Here is a 16289-nt window from a genome sequence, read left to right on the forward strand (position 1 = left end):
CGCGGTTCTAAAATAATGGATCACTTTGTCAAATCGATCGCGAATTGCACAGATGTGGGTACACCTTTATCTTCTATCAAGATTTGTTGGCTTTATTCATCGGTTCGGTATCATTTGGTCTAGCCAGTAGGGTATAAGTTACACGATGGCCACATATCGCAATATGTTTCGCGATCCTCACTCGGGGCAATAACATTTGAAATAAACTGCGCGCGTGACGCGTGTTAGGTAATCACGTCGTAAAGTGCGAAAAAGATCGCTCTTTCGTGCTAGTAATTACAATTAACAACATCCAGCGCGTAATTTTGTCATCACTGTCGTCGTCTTACTGAATGAGCATGCATGCTTCAATCTGCATCGACTTCGGCGCGACTTCGTCTCGCATTTCAATGGTACATTGAATGGAAATGGAAATTGAAGTCGTAACTCGCACCGATCGGTAGTAAAACCATTAACAGTTCTTATACTAAGAGAGTTGCTCGTCTACCTCACGAAATGTGTATTAATTCTTACCTCTGCCAACTAATGTTACAAATAGAATGCGAACAGAGTGCGTTTGCAATATTAAATAATAAACAGACATATACACATATATATTTAGTTATATAGTAAGACAGTATTAATTATTAATTTAAATTATAATAATAATAATTATAATAATAATTATTATTATTTATATAATGAAAACATTAATAATTAATAAATGTATGATTTAGTCTACCAAAATAATCCTTTTTCAAACATATCATTATATATGTATATATGATTTTAATAAAAATTATAAATATTTAATTTACAATGAATTATAAAATATTTTAAAGAATAGAAAGAGTAGAGCAATTAAATTTTAGAAAAAAAAATTAATAAGATTTAATTTATTATAATATAGCCAATTCTATCTTCCGAGGCGCGTTATTAAAAAACACAAAAGTCGATATATTTAATATATTTATTTGATTTCATAAAATTCGGAAAGGTTTAAACAACCTAACGAATAAACCGCGGATCAATAAATATTTATTTAAGTATAAATTATTAATATATATTAATTGAGAGAGTAATTCAAGTAACATCTCCACTAAATCCTACCAACACATTCCAGTTTCCTGAATAAAATTTTCACCTCTCCTGCAATCAGTATAATTGTCAGTTTTAATGATTGTTTGTAATTTTTTACGGTTAATTGGATACGTCTTTTTATAAACTGTACAATCGCGAAGCGAGACACCGTGTCGTTTATTCCGTTCATTAATTAGCATTACAACCACACTCATTAGCTATAGTTTTACGCTGCACAACGCAATGTCAAATAAAAGTAGCGCGACGAACGAATGGGAACATTTCTCGATTACAAAAGCGTTAAACGATTTTTTGCTGGGATATAAACGAGGTGGACACGATCCTGAGGTGGAACCCCGTAAAATGTCGATCAACATAATCGACATCACGCTCGCGAAAACACATACACACACACCTACACATGTTTGTATGTTAATCCGCATATTTATGAGAATATTGAACTGTTTGCCGATGAAAGAGGCGTTAACGATACTTTTGCTGGAAGGCTCTCCCGAGGTAAACAGCATCTTATAAAATACAACTTTAAATAGATGTATAAAATGTATTTAATTATATATATCTATATATATATTTTTTATAAATATAAAAAATTTATTTAAAGTACGTATATAATATGAGGAAAAGAGAGCTATATGGTGCGATTATTTAATTGAAGCCATTGCAAAAAAAATCATATGTTATGATACATTATTTTTTTATTTATAACACATAGAAAATGTGTCCATTATCTTGAGAGATCACGGGGAGAATTAAAAAATTTCACCGCGTAAAATCGCGATCCGCGAGGGGATTAATGAAATCGCGCAATCGTTGCGAAGGTTACATCGCGAATGATTACGAGTCGCGCGTGATTACGAGGTAACGACAACGAGACAGTCGGACAGACGCGAAGTCATTCTTCTTGATCTCGCCCGTGGGGGCGGCAGCGGCATCATCCATCATCGTAACACGCGTAGCTTCCCGTCTGCCGATAGACAGACTTGCACGCGGCGCGAAACAGGAACGTCGGGGATTCGAGATTCTCGTCGAGATCCGTACACCCGTCTAGGAGAGAAGATAAAAGCGAGGGATGCTGCATCGAGAAAAATGTAGTGTTCTCAAGTGGCTCTTGACCTCGCACTTCTATCGTTCCACCGCGGACGTCTAAGTAAGCCCTTTATTAGCGACAACGTTACCTTTCGTAATCACTCCGAGTCATTCTATGAGAGAAGCAGACGCTCCTCTCGTTGACGATGACTGTCCAAAAAGTGAATTGCGGTAGCAAACGGGATGGAACATGTCAAAAGACAATTTCGTGGAAATATAAAATCAACTGGAAGATAGATAGGAATTTTCGTAAAGGAAATTATTCGAAAAATTAATAGGAATTAATCAAATCGAGGTAAAAAAAAGACAAGTGTCTTAAATAGGGCGCCTATATATTTTATTGTAAATATAAACGTAAAAATAAACGAGCAATCGATATACTTAAATTTATCATTTAATATACTACGCGGTGGATTTATTTGCATATTAATTTCGTATATTTAACTGTATTAATCCCACGATAATATATCCTTGATAATGCGTCCTTGCTTGTAAAACTTGAATCGTGCATCGTCTTGCAGCATAATCGTATTATTAATTGTATGCTAATTGTGCTCGAGATTCTCGAACGCGATTATCTAACCTGATTATCTTGAGCGTCGCGGGATTTTATTCACGATTTAAATCCGCATTCATCAGAATGCTTAATGATCGCCGGTCTTTCATTAACTCTTTAACTCGTTAATGATGTATCGTAGTAGCACATTGAGCAATCGCCAGATTAAGCATATACGGCAAATGATAGAGCTTTGCGTTTCTGAAAGCTCGATGCGGACTGGAAGTGTCACTCGTGATTTAAACGTCAAATCTGATAATCGAGATTGGATTGATCAGAGGCTTGATTGTTAATTAATATTCCGAGACAGCTCGGAGATACGCGTTATTATTCACACCTACATTGATATCGCGCGTTTATAATTTATCAAAGATGGCAGAGATACATCTGTCGCTATACATCGTTGTCATGCATTTACATACGTATATAAAATGTACCCGCATATCCGCATATGTATGATATGAACGAACAAAACTAGTAATCTCGCTTACACGTCTTGGCGAAAATTTAGAACGATCGTTGACACAACTTGACAGGTTTTCGCATTATCGATGATATTAGTAAAATATTAGATATTAGTAAGACATGGTACCGAGATACTCACGTATATGTATATGTGTACGTATGCAGTATATGCGTTTTTCAAGCATGTAACATAGAATATAAAATGTAAAATATAAAATTTATATATAAAGATATAAAGTTTATATATAACAGAGAAATATGCCGAATATTAGATACTTCAAATGGAGTAATAAAGTAGCTAAACAAGTGACATTAAATAATATATATTTATATTAAAGAATGATATCTCCCTGAAAACTTTTTTGCAATATCTTTCTTGAAAAGATTTTCCTTGTGGTGTTAAAAAATCTAGTTTCAGCGACGTTATTTAACATACACGAAGATTATATTTTTTGTTTTTAACTAAAAGTTTAGTATTTGTAGTTATTTGCCATACCAGTGACTTTAATAGCATTTGATTGTTTAATGTGTAGAATAGTAATCACACACACACAGAACGCATCACATCTTAATATTATCTTTTTCACAATAGATCAATGAAGCTAGTATGTATGTAACATATTAATGTAAGTAAAGTAAGACCTATAATTTAATTTCTTATAAATTTTTACTTTTAATTTATACAGGAGTTTTCTGATTTTATAATTAATTCAGTAATTTTCTCACGTTTTTATTTATTTGTGATTATAAATACAAATAATTATAATATAATTACATAAAAATAAAACAATAATAAATTATAAGAAAAAGTTATATTAAAAATTTTTAATTAAACAATATTTTATTATTATATGAATTATATTCCAATAAAGACTAAATTTTTCTTTTATCAACCTGCTGTGATTATTTACTGTCTAAAACACGCTGGTTGTGAAAAATAAAAGCCAGATAAATATGGGAATAATTGCAAGAGAGTGATATAGGTAAAAAGAAAAATATTAAATTTGATCGATTTGCAAATTAAATTTATCAGCTGCATCTTCCAGAAGCAGGAGAATATGCAATAGAAATAAAACTCGTTCCATTTTAAAACTCAATCGCTGGAGTAATTATAATATATATTTTTAGAAGATATAAATGACTCATATTACGCGGAGAAATGAATAAATTCTCTTAATTTAAAAATTTCAGCCGAATAAAGTTTCCTTTGCGATAGGAGGATAATTAATAAGGAGTTCTTAACAGATTTATTAATGCGTCGAAAACGTAAATTTGTTTTTAAATATATATACATAGCAGCGGTTTGTTGCAATCGTTGCTATTTTTTTCATAGCTAGATGAACCCAAACAAAACAAAAATTCAAGGCTGTTAAGTTGTTTAGTAACTTGTCGCAAACCGAATGGGACTATTGGCATGTCGCTTCCAGCAGATTCAATCAGATAACCAGAACGAGTTGGGAGCGTAGAATAGAGACGCGGGTTAATAACCGACATAGCATCTGCAAGGAGAGTTTGAGTTTTCAATGTTATAGAATTATTGATACACCTTGCTTGCGACATCTTCCCGAGCATTTACGATATTAATATATTATCTTACGTAGCTCGGTATTCTGATAAGTATTAAGTGATGCATTGAAAGAGAGATGGAGACAATTTTCTGATTTTCTTAAATGTGTCTTCTTCTGTTAAGCTATTTTTTCGATTACATATAAATACTTTTTATGTCCTATTTTATATATATAATACTTCTTATCTACATATTATCTTGTTATTAAAAGTTAATTTAAAGTTACGAGTTTCTATTTTTACGATGAAGAGCAACGTATCCTGTAACGAAATAAGATGTTAAAATCGATAATAATTTTTCCTCTATATGTTGCCTTTCATTTGCCATCGTATTTATTATCCAATTTCTGCATCCAATAACAAGTTATGACTACTCGATGCATCAAATTAGTTATAAAACAGAGATCAGCTGATAATATTTTACATCATTAAGTATTGATTAATTGGAAATTAATGCCTTATTGGAGGCTACATGACGAGAAATTTACTGAGACTTATTAAGTAAGTAGTAAGTGGACGGGCCTTAATCATGAGCGATACATTATAAGAAAAAATTGCCGTATAAAGTCGGCATTCAGACTTCCAGCTGTTTCAGGTGCACTATATAGATATCGGAAGGCGTAATTAATGCACAGCAATTGAAATAGTCTCTCTTTTTATTCTAATGAGATGCATTGTTCTAATGAGATGCGTGATGTTAATGAGAAGAAAATTAACGTAGACGCCATATATTGATTTCCGTCTATTTAAACGAATCGGAGTACTCGACACATATATTCCTATAAAAAACAAGTTTAGAGGCTTCATATTTGTGTATATGTTTCGAATTATAATTTCGAAGTAGCTTGAGATATCATTTAAAAATCTATCAGTTAGATTCGAAACATATGTATGATTATACTAATATATTTAATTTTACATCCAATTATTTAAATTTATTTAATCGAAAATGAAGGTGTTATATTTCTTATTTAATAGTATATCGCGTAAGAGGAATATTTTCTTCTTGATTTTTGAAATTACATATTTCTTCTTTTATCAAACAATTATATTAAATGATGAATTTTATTTAAATATGCTCAATGTTCGATATAATATTGACAATGTTGATATGCATGCAATAATTTACTTAACGTGAGCCGTCATTTTCGCCGATAGCACTTTGCAAAGTCCCTCTGATATTGAAGACCTGCTTTTATCTCCAATGGCTCGAGCTGGCAAAGAGATCTCTGTCGTCATGTTTTTTCAAGGTTTGTTACGCTATCGTAACTTCGTTTGCTCAGCGGATTATGTCGATGCTGTCGTCTCCCGACTCGTATCCACCAAGCTGGTTACAAATTAACGAACTCGACGTGAATCTTATAAAGCCGCGCCGTATTCATGCCTGTCTCTAATGAGCAGACGAATGTGTCGTCCGAAGTTTTACAGCGCTTAATCTTCTCAGGAATTTCTTTTGATCACGACCACCAATATGGCACCGTGTCCCCTAAAATTATTTTCCACGCCTCGATAATGTATCCTTATAAATATTTATTTCATAAAGAGTTTTATACAAAAAAATATATTTAATGTATATTTACTTAAAACTTTTATAGCGAAATAATCTTAAAACATCAAAATATTGAAGTCGAAGATTTTTCTTGTAACATAAATACACAAAATTGATCATTCATTTTGTCTTATAATAAATTGATGTATCAGAAAAATTTATTTTTATTTTATTTGATTTTTATTTGATTTTTATTATCGATTCACTATTCACTATTCCGTCTAATATCACTTGACTATTTTACCCGCGATTCAGTTAGAAGAGAAATTGGAACGATCATTAGTATACGATCTAATGATTCTGCGGCATATATAAATATATATAATATTTATATTTGCCGTCTCTTCTCGGATCAATAAGGTCCGCGCGGATCAATAAAGTCTGCCGTCTCCGTTTTCCGTTTGATGATAAGGCGTTATAGTTTCTGCGAATAAACTATACGATCGTGACCTCTCGCAGACTTCTCTCAACCGGAAGAGAATCACCCCGAGAGTGGAGATCTCGGCTCCGGCGAGAGCAGCTATTCGCTATTTACATAAATCACGCGCATCCTGCGCATCCTTTGCACGACGCTAGAAGCGATGAAGCTAAGAGAACGAAAGAGTGACTAACGGCGCGTTCAGGTGCGCTCCTCTACTGCCGTCTAAATCATCTTGTGTTAGAAGATTATAATCAACGCGTACGTGTCGACTTTTCGGCGAGACGCTGTCGAAAACCGTAGGACAATGGGACGTGTTACAAGGTATCGGTTTCCGATCGTTGCTAAGATTCACGATCGGTGAAATATTCGATTATACAGGGTTGGGCGGCCGCACCCTAGGACCCCCCAAATATAGTCCCCCCTTGAAGACAAATGTCTTATTATTTTTTCTGAAGCTCGAGCAAGATAGAAAGCGCGAATCAAGCGTCAGTGTGTAATATTCAACGAGATTTGAATGTGTAAAAGTGGATATATATTTAAGGGAGCTGAACCCAATATCGTACACTTGTATTCTTCTACTGCATTCTCTTGAAAACTGTCTTAATTGCTTCTTTTTGTGCAGTATAACGTTAGTCTAATTGTGAAAGTTAACAAAGTAGTCAGTTTGTCGGTAATAAAATTTTATTTCAGTTTTGATTATTTAAAAACAATTTTGCATAAGTGCATTTAGACAGGTGTTTTGAAAAAGTACGTGAAGATATTTTTTCTTAACATATATACAGGCTTTTAATTTTATTAATAAAAATTAAGTAGTCAACTATTTTATTCTCGTTTGGACAGACATTTCTTTCGTAAATACTTGCTTAATATCGTATTAATATTGATATTTAAAAATATGTAACTCTCTCTCTCTCTCTTTAGTTTAAAATATAATCTATCATTACAATTTTAAATTTTGTATTATTTTGTAATTTATTTGTATTTTGTATTTGAATTGTAATTTACCAAATTTGTATAATATTTTTATAAAACTGACGGTTTTTAAAAGATGTTTTACTTGGATTTCTTTTCTACATGTATTTCTATATGTGTCCGATATTAAATACACTTCCCTTATATGAGTTTGTTTTACGTGAATCTTTTAATAAATAATTGGTTATTTAAATTTATAAATTAACAAATAGTTTGATATGACCAAATTAATCTTTATTAAATTTCGTCATTTCTAAGAGAAACTTGCATTTTACGTCTAACAGAAACTTACACAAATTTAAGATATCCTATATTTAAATCAAGTTTTTATTTCTAATCCTAGTTATAATCCGCGTGAGTCATCACTTTCGTCCAGATTGAACCTCTCGAAAAATAAACGGTAAGATTCGTGACCGGTTTGCGGCCCTCTAATGATGACTCGAAACAAATGTCCGCGGACTGATGACTAATGGGTTAATTATTTCGCAATTTTATCACAACGATTGGAGCGTCGTAAATTCTTTCATCGCACGTCCTAGGTGTACGTACGAGTGGTTCGTTGATTACATACGTATGTATGTACACGCCATGAAATGTAATGTTGACTCGGGCCAGGAGTCAACTCGTTTAAAACGCACGGCGTCGTAATTCAGAACACTCAAGGGAGGAGAGAATAAGTGCCGACTCTATTGTTCCGTGACTTATAGCAGAGCTTCTATCGCGCAACTATATTATTCCGCTGTTTGCTCTTCCGCGGCGTGAACATCGCATAGATGGAAAATATGCATATGCATCGTGATAGCGCTGTAAAGAAACATGCATCCCCGCATACGTGTAGATTAGCATCTTCTCTCTTGTTAGAAGATGAACGCGTGAGCGGAAATAGGCGCAAGATTAAAGGAGAATTATAACGCCCGTTCACATTTCGCATACATTCCAGCGCATTATTATTCGCAATTATTAATGAAGCTATCCTACTATCGAATATAATAATCCTAATTATTTTAATCAAATATTAAAACATTCATTGAGCTCGATATTTTGATTAGAATTTTCTCTTACGCGCGTTTCTATGTACGTTTAGATATGACAGAATTAAATCCTTTACATCAATGTAAAGTAAAATTCTCTAATTCAATTTTTTAATCATTTAACTAAAAATTCACATTGTACGGAAAAAGAAAAAAAGATAACTTTTGTGAAGAAATTGAAGAATTCAGTACAATGACAAGTACTCTAGCATTAATTTTTTAAAAGATTAATTTCTTTAAATTTTCAAAAAATTAAATAAAGATTTTTCGCTTATTTATAATCAATATACTTCTATATTTTATATTTATTCTGTACTTCAATAAAATCGTATACTTCTATACGATCTTCTATCTTTTATTTCTTTTATTTTTATTATTTGTATTTATTGAGCAGGTCTCTAGATGCATACATATATTAAGAATTACAACTGTAAACCGGTAGTTTCTTCCGTAAACTTGAGTGTCTACTTCGACGCAACTCGCGAGGTGTATCAAAGATACCGCCAAAGTGTCACTTGTGATTTTCGTGAAAGTATTTATGTTATATTTATACGCATCGAATCAGACAATCTTTGATGTCAATTTCCATTACGGCTAAACCCCCAATGACAAGGTCTTTGGTTTCGATATCTTGGCATATTAAGATCAAAAACAACAAGGATTCGACTTGATCAGTCTCCGTATTCAGAACATCGCACGTCGCACTAGAAGCGAGAAATTATAATAATCACAGCCAATTAAAATCCAATAGATCATTCAGCATGAAAGTATTTATATATAAGTATAAGTAGAAATTGAGTTATTTTAATATCTAATATATCGACGTTACAGAAGTGATATTAAAATATCAATTTTTTAAAATATATTTTTAATATTATAATAAATTTAATATATTTTGTATAATTATTATATTTAATAATACTTTATATTAAATCTCTTTTGATGATGTATCAAAATTATATGAGACCTGAATTTGATTTACCGAATAAAAAAAATGACAAACTTTTTAAAATAATATTCTGCGATTTTATGTAATATTTTCAAATTTCTCTTTACAACTAGAAAAGATTGGATATTAATTAATATGCTAGCAGCAAAATTTTTGCATATTAATGAATCAGAAATGGAGCATATCTTGTTCATAGATACTCTAGTCATAACATTTCCATTTGATAATAGTTATAGTTGTCATTATTACGTAGATAAACATTGGCATAAAAACCACGTGTAATAGTATTCGGCATTAAAGCCTGGAGAAATCATGCTTGCTCATCATCATATCATCGTAACATGAATGTATTGAGGTTCTATGCTTGATCAAGCAGTTAAAGAGAGAAATGGGAATACATAAGTGGAAAGTTTAACGTTAATTTCAATATTCATGATAGTATGGATTTAATTGCCATAATATATTGAGCAATGATAATAGTAATAAAAGACGATGGCAAAATTCCTAACTATTTAATCTAAAAATAGAAATGGAAAGTGAAATGATGACATTGCAAAAGCTGTCTGTCTGACGCCCATTTTTTTCGCCCTCGCAATATGTCCTTGATTCTTTTCGAACTATAAATCTCATTTCGATAGAACTTTAGTATTTAAGTTTTATTATATAATTTGAATACATCCATTTAAATCATTCACGTAATCGATTTAGAAAAAAAAAATTCTAATTCTAAAATTTATCTATTGTGCATTTTTTAACTGTATTTTTTTAGATTTACTATATCGTGCCTAAAAGTTAGAAATAATTTTACAAGAAACTATTATTTTAAAAAATTTAATTATATCGTTTCTAAAACAAAGATTATTTTTGATCGTTAGATCACGTAGAAAATTAAGGAAATGCATAATGATAATCGCGATTTTATGAAAGACCATGACGAATAATCGTGCGCGAGAGAAAGTAGACATAAGAGACACCCACTGTAGGATAAATTCTCGGGGTCGGGGTTAAAAGTGTGGGCGAGAAGCGAGGTAAATCATTTGCATGCGTTTTTGTGGCGCGCCGCGTGTTTTACACGCCTACAACAAATATTGAAAACTATTTTCGAATACACTTCGAAAAAAAAAAATATGCACGAGATAAGAATATCGGCATATCCCTTTGCGCGATTTAAGAAATGATTTTATGACAATCAGCGAGAAACTGATCCGAAAAATGAAATTATAATTAATATATATAAATATTAGAAGAATGACGACGCGCACGCTTTCTTTGATTTAAATTAAATTTTATTAATATTTAATTATTAATATTTAATTCTCATTTTTTATATTTTTTAATACAATACTTTTTTTCTAAATTTTACACAATACCATGCGATTGAATATAAAATATTAAAAATGTAAATACATTTAGTAAATAGTTATTTATTGAAAATCAAATTAATTTTTAATTAATTTTAATTAATTTTTTTTAAATTTCTAGATTAACTTTTGTATAAAATGTTTATATGTTGTGTAGTGTGCGCGACGTATATAAAAATAGGGGAAAAGGATATCCGAAGGTCCCGAATGAAGGATTCTTTTAGCATAAGACGAGCGATGGCATATATTTTTGCGCAATAGAAATTGTAGAGGAGCTAAGAATAGTTCGTAGGGCACGTAATGATCGGCAATATCGGCGATTGAATCGGAAATTATACAGCCGCATGCGGTAAGGCAAGATGTAAAGACGTATTCGAAACGCCTGGTTTTACCGTTGTTGTTGCACGAAGCTCCATGATTATCCGCGATTAAGTTGAATTGGATAGTATATTATTATAGACGATTTCTTTTTTGTATCGAGAGAGTCGCGATGTCTGCTGATAAGAGTCGCCATCGATGCTTAAAAAAAATGTTATATTACAAATTGAAAGTGTGAACCCATGGACACGACACAATCGTGATAAATGTGTCGTTGGAGATCTTGTCTCGTTATTCTAGTTTCATTAAGGTATTTGCTACTCCGCTTCTGCATATCAGTTATTAATTGCGTACGTTTTTAAGACAGCGTTAGTGCGACGGACAAATCCTTGTCATAAATTTTGTTTCTCGATTTGTAGCGACAAATCGCGATATCGATAACAGATGAATAAATTAGCACTGGCCTCATAGTAAAACTATTATTAATTGCCTGATATATTACTAATTGCCTATAGTATTAATCTTATATTTAATCCGAGATATTTTAAAGGCAGAGAAACGCATTGGGAACGTACATATGTTCTCCAATTAATAAGTTTTGTCTAATAATTAATAATATATGATAATCAATGAATATTAATTCATAGAACGAGATTATTCATGACAATTATTCATTCGAAAAAATTGTATAGTTATTTTAAGAATTTTTCACTTATTTTTAGAATACCCTGTTCTAAAATAAGTGCCAAAAGAATTGTCTCATCTTAAGCGAGAAATCCTCTAAAGATTTGTATCAGATATTCCTAATTTATAAAAATGTTGATGAAATGGGATTTATTTTTACATTAACAAAAAAGTACATTATTTTACAGTACGCAAGCAACAGAAGACCATAAAGAAAGCATAGACATAGTACAAATAGATCGTTTGTTATTAACAAAGAATATATTCTTTATCAGAAAACAACAAAGCTCTAAATAGATCAAATATAAATGAGGATCTAATAAGATGGAGACGCTAATAAAGAAAAATAAACTCCCAATTAATTAATTAGGCAATATAATAAAATAAATAAAATACGGTTGTAGGCACTGTTTATTAATTTTAAAAGTTAATATTGTGGCTCTCAGCCCCTCTTACTGTTTAGATATATTTAAAATATATTGTTTTAAAGAATGTTTTAGAAACACTTAAGAATATTTATCTTAAGTGAGATTTTATACTATTACAGTCCTCTTACTTTGAGAATATAATTTTTTCTGTGTAACAATCGTGATAATTAGCGTAAGATGTATAGTCCTAAATCTATTACTGAAACTTCAACACATCGAAATCGTAACCCGTTTAAATTCTTGTTCTCTCTCTCATATTATATACCTTCGGAGCGTCAAGCAATGTGTGTTTACCTCTCCATGACGTTTGTGTTCTCCGCAACGACCAGCGATTTTCTGTAGCGTCAAATTTACACCGCATTAGCATGCACGTGTTAAGACACTGACAGCGTTTGGCGAGCGAGCAACCGTATTACGAGACCTTCGGCTCGGTTTCTGCTCCGCTCTCATCGTGGTCAAAGTACCGGCTCGCTTTTTCTCTCTACGCCTTTCTTCCCAACGGGAAAACGGTTTCCGTTCGGTTGAAAACTTGTGTGTGTGTATATACGTATGCAAATGATCGTATCGAATGATCAGAATATTATATAATAGGCTGTCAAATTTCCCTAAGTATATATACATCGCGTATTTTTTATTTACACAAAAAAACTATACTTTTTTGTGGACTTGTGAATGCACATAACAAATTAAAAGAGAGCACTTGAATTTGATTAAGAATATTGAAATTAGTATTAGACTGACAATTCTTACAAATCTTTAAATTGTGACGTCTGTACACAATGAAAAATAAATTTTAATTCTGATATTAAATTGAATTCTTTAAATTCATAAATCGCAGACTTATAAGTCTGTTTTCGCGTTAATTAAATTAAATTAAATTAAATTGTTTTCTTATTAATTTATATACATCTGCAATTTGTGTATGTATATAAGTGTGAATAAATGTTATTAAGTGTGAAGTAGAATTACAAATAAAAACTTGGAAGCTTCAACTACAATGTACCACATTTTTATTAAAAAGAAATAGTTTTCGTATGTGGGAAGAGAAGACACGCGCTTTTATATCTCGAATATATTGATAAAGGCCGTGAAAAGTCGCGTATAAGCAATAAGAATCAAACGAAGGCACATGTCTAAAGTTAATTGAAAATTTACCACCGATTTTACATTGATTCAATAGCCTCAATAGACGCTTTCTTGAGTGATATCACAAAGACGATTATCAGCGCGATCGCGCACAAACGTTGTATAAACATTCTAGAATAGAAATCTCGTTCTAACTCTAATTTTTTAATCCTACAGAGAAGAGAAAATCGTGTTTGTTCAATCACTCAGAATTCTCTTATTTTCTTTTCCATTTTCTTTACATAAAAATGTTTTGTACATATAATATCCGATATATAGAAATTCACTTTTATTTCATGTGATACAAATTTAATTAAAAATTTAATTTTAATTTATGCAAAATGTAGGATTTCTGAATGAGGAGAAAAAAATATTTTAAACGTGTGAAAAATCGATTTATATATATGAGTAGTTTTTTCATTTGCCAATGTTTATCACTTTTCTGTAAATAAAATTACAAGTTAATACTATAGTACTCGAAATCCCAATAGAAACGTGGAAAATTTTATCTTGAACACGAATCGTAAATATTTATATAAGAATTTAATTTAAATTATGATAGGAACTTCCACACGATTTTTACGAAGATATAAAAAAAACGCGCGAACAGGTTCGTTAAACTCCCTCAATGTGCCCATCGCGAGCAATTGGCAGTTTACTTAATCAGTTCGTTCACGGGACGATTCGCGAAGAGGGTGGTAATTAGTCACTAATTAATAGTAGTCAGGGGGGAGAAGAAAGGCAGGGATATAATAATAACCGAAGTAAGTGCTGTTTCTCATGGACGATAGGGATCGGAAATTTCTCGCGGAAAGAGATCGAGACTCTCGTTAAATCGCAGATCGTGACGGACGCGCCGAGGAACGTGACGTTGCGAGGGGGAATGCGTTTTATTTAGCGTCAAATTGGGCTGGGAATCGTCGGATTATGCGCTACACGAGTTTAGTTACACGGCTTGTTAACGTAAATAAACGCGCGGAGAAATGGACTTGCTCGCGCACAAACGAGGAAATGAATACCTCGAGAAAGAATGGAAAACGCGTCCGTTTATCGTCGACTTCTCGGGTCGTTGTATAAATTAATCGTTTGATGAAAAGTAAATGCAAGCCGTACACGTGTAATTGACGCATTCCTTAAGTTCCTTCGTAACCAGAAGATGTAACTGTGTTAAGATAATACGCCAATATTTGTTTACGTCCATATTTGTTTAGTTAGTTCTTTCTTCATTTAGTTAGTGTAATTAGTTTAAGTTTAAATTAAACTCGATTTAGTTTAATTTTAATTTCATTTTTCAGTTTTCAATTTTAATTTTAATTGCAAAGTCACTTCATTTTATTTCATTTTTTTATTTTTTTATTTTCAATTTTAATTGTAATTTTAATTTTTGAATGAAAGAGCTTCAAAGTTTCTTTAATTTGATTAATTTGATATATTTATTTGATTTGATTTGTAACTCTAACTTTATACTTAATAACACTTATTCACACTTATATATATAAATTACAGATGTATCTATATAAATTAAAAGCCATTTAAAGTTGCAAGGAATGGTTTAAGAAATAAATAAAAATAATATTTGTGTCTTTTTTAAGTATCAGTGCGAAAACAGGCTTATAAATCTGCGATTTATGAATTTAGAGGATATTGGATTTAATAGCATAATTAATATTTATTTCTCATGATATATAGACATCATATTTTAAAGATTTGTAAGACTTAATATTATTTTTTTTATTAAATTTAACACATTCAATGGAAAATAATTATTTTGAATAAGCCATAAATATTTTGTATTTTAAAATTGCGTCGTCAACTTTTTAATCGCATTTTTAAACGAACATTTGATACATCAGAGAACCATAAAGTGCACTTACTTTTCGGTAATAAAGAAAATATTTTTATTTTATTTCAGAACATTAATTATACCGATTATTTTTTCATTTTTGTTCACTATAATTACACACACATATATATGTATATATTTTACGATAAGAGATTAATGTGTGTAATATATATAAAGTACAATAAAGTATAATTTTTGCGAAAAGCCTTTTTAAAAGGATACAAGGATTTTATATCGGAAGGATCATTAAGCTATTTTATTATAAGTTTTAGATAAAATGTTAAATTGTATTTTTGTTTTCTTTTCTATATCTTCGTAAAAGTCCTAATCATATGGAAATTTAAATCATAATTTAAATTAAATCCTTATATAAATATTCACGATTCGAGCTAGATAGTTGAGTATATTGCGCTTAAATATCCGCATACTAAAAACGTGGTATTAATTATCATAGGATTAATTTATATGTAAATCTTTTTTTTAAGAAGAAAGAAGTCTGTAAAAGAGATTGTTCTGAGGCAAGAAAAGGAGAAGCAGCGCAAATAAGAGCAGACGAAAAGATTAAAGATATTCACGCTTTTTTATATCATAACAAGCACGCGACACATAACGGCTCCTAGAGAAATTGCTGAAATTCCAGAGAAGATATCGGAAAGAGCAGAGTGTGTATATTAATACCGCGACACGTCGTACGTTATCTCCAAATCACTGTATTCGCATTAAATTATTCTGCATGCCACGGACACAGCTGTCAACAGAATGATTTATCGCTCTACCGTTGAAGTGGTCGTATAAACCTCGGAAAGGTATATTCGTCGAGGTTAATATTAATTAGTATTCCTTTTTTTCTTTCTT

At 31.3% G+C, this 16289-nt stretch overlaps 2 protein-coding genes across 2 annotated transcripts in view; one reads left to right on the forward strand and one right to left on the reverse strand.

The window, feature by feature from the left end:
- LOC145945944 (uncharacterized) overlaps positions 1 to 16289 on the forward strand; it is a 415644-nt gene that overhangs the window by 120213 nt on the left and 279142 nt on the right. The gene's annotated exons all lie outside the window — the stretch shown is intronic.
- The window catches only part of LOC145945935 (uncharacterized), a 122049-nt gene that overhangs the window by 104431 nt on the left and 1329 nt on the right, over positions 1 to 16289 (reverse strand). The gene's annotated exons all lie outside the window — the stretch shown is intronic.

The sequence above is a fragment of the Prenolepis imparis genome, unplaced genomic scaffold, assembly GCF_030444845.1.
Source record: "Prenolepis imparis isolate NDT839.2.m4 unplaced genomic scaffold, iyPreImpa1.0 SCAF_15, whole genome shotgun sequence".
NCBI lineage: Eukaryota > Metazoa > Arthropoda > Insecta > Hymenoptera > Formicidae > Prenolepis > Prenolepis imparis.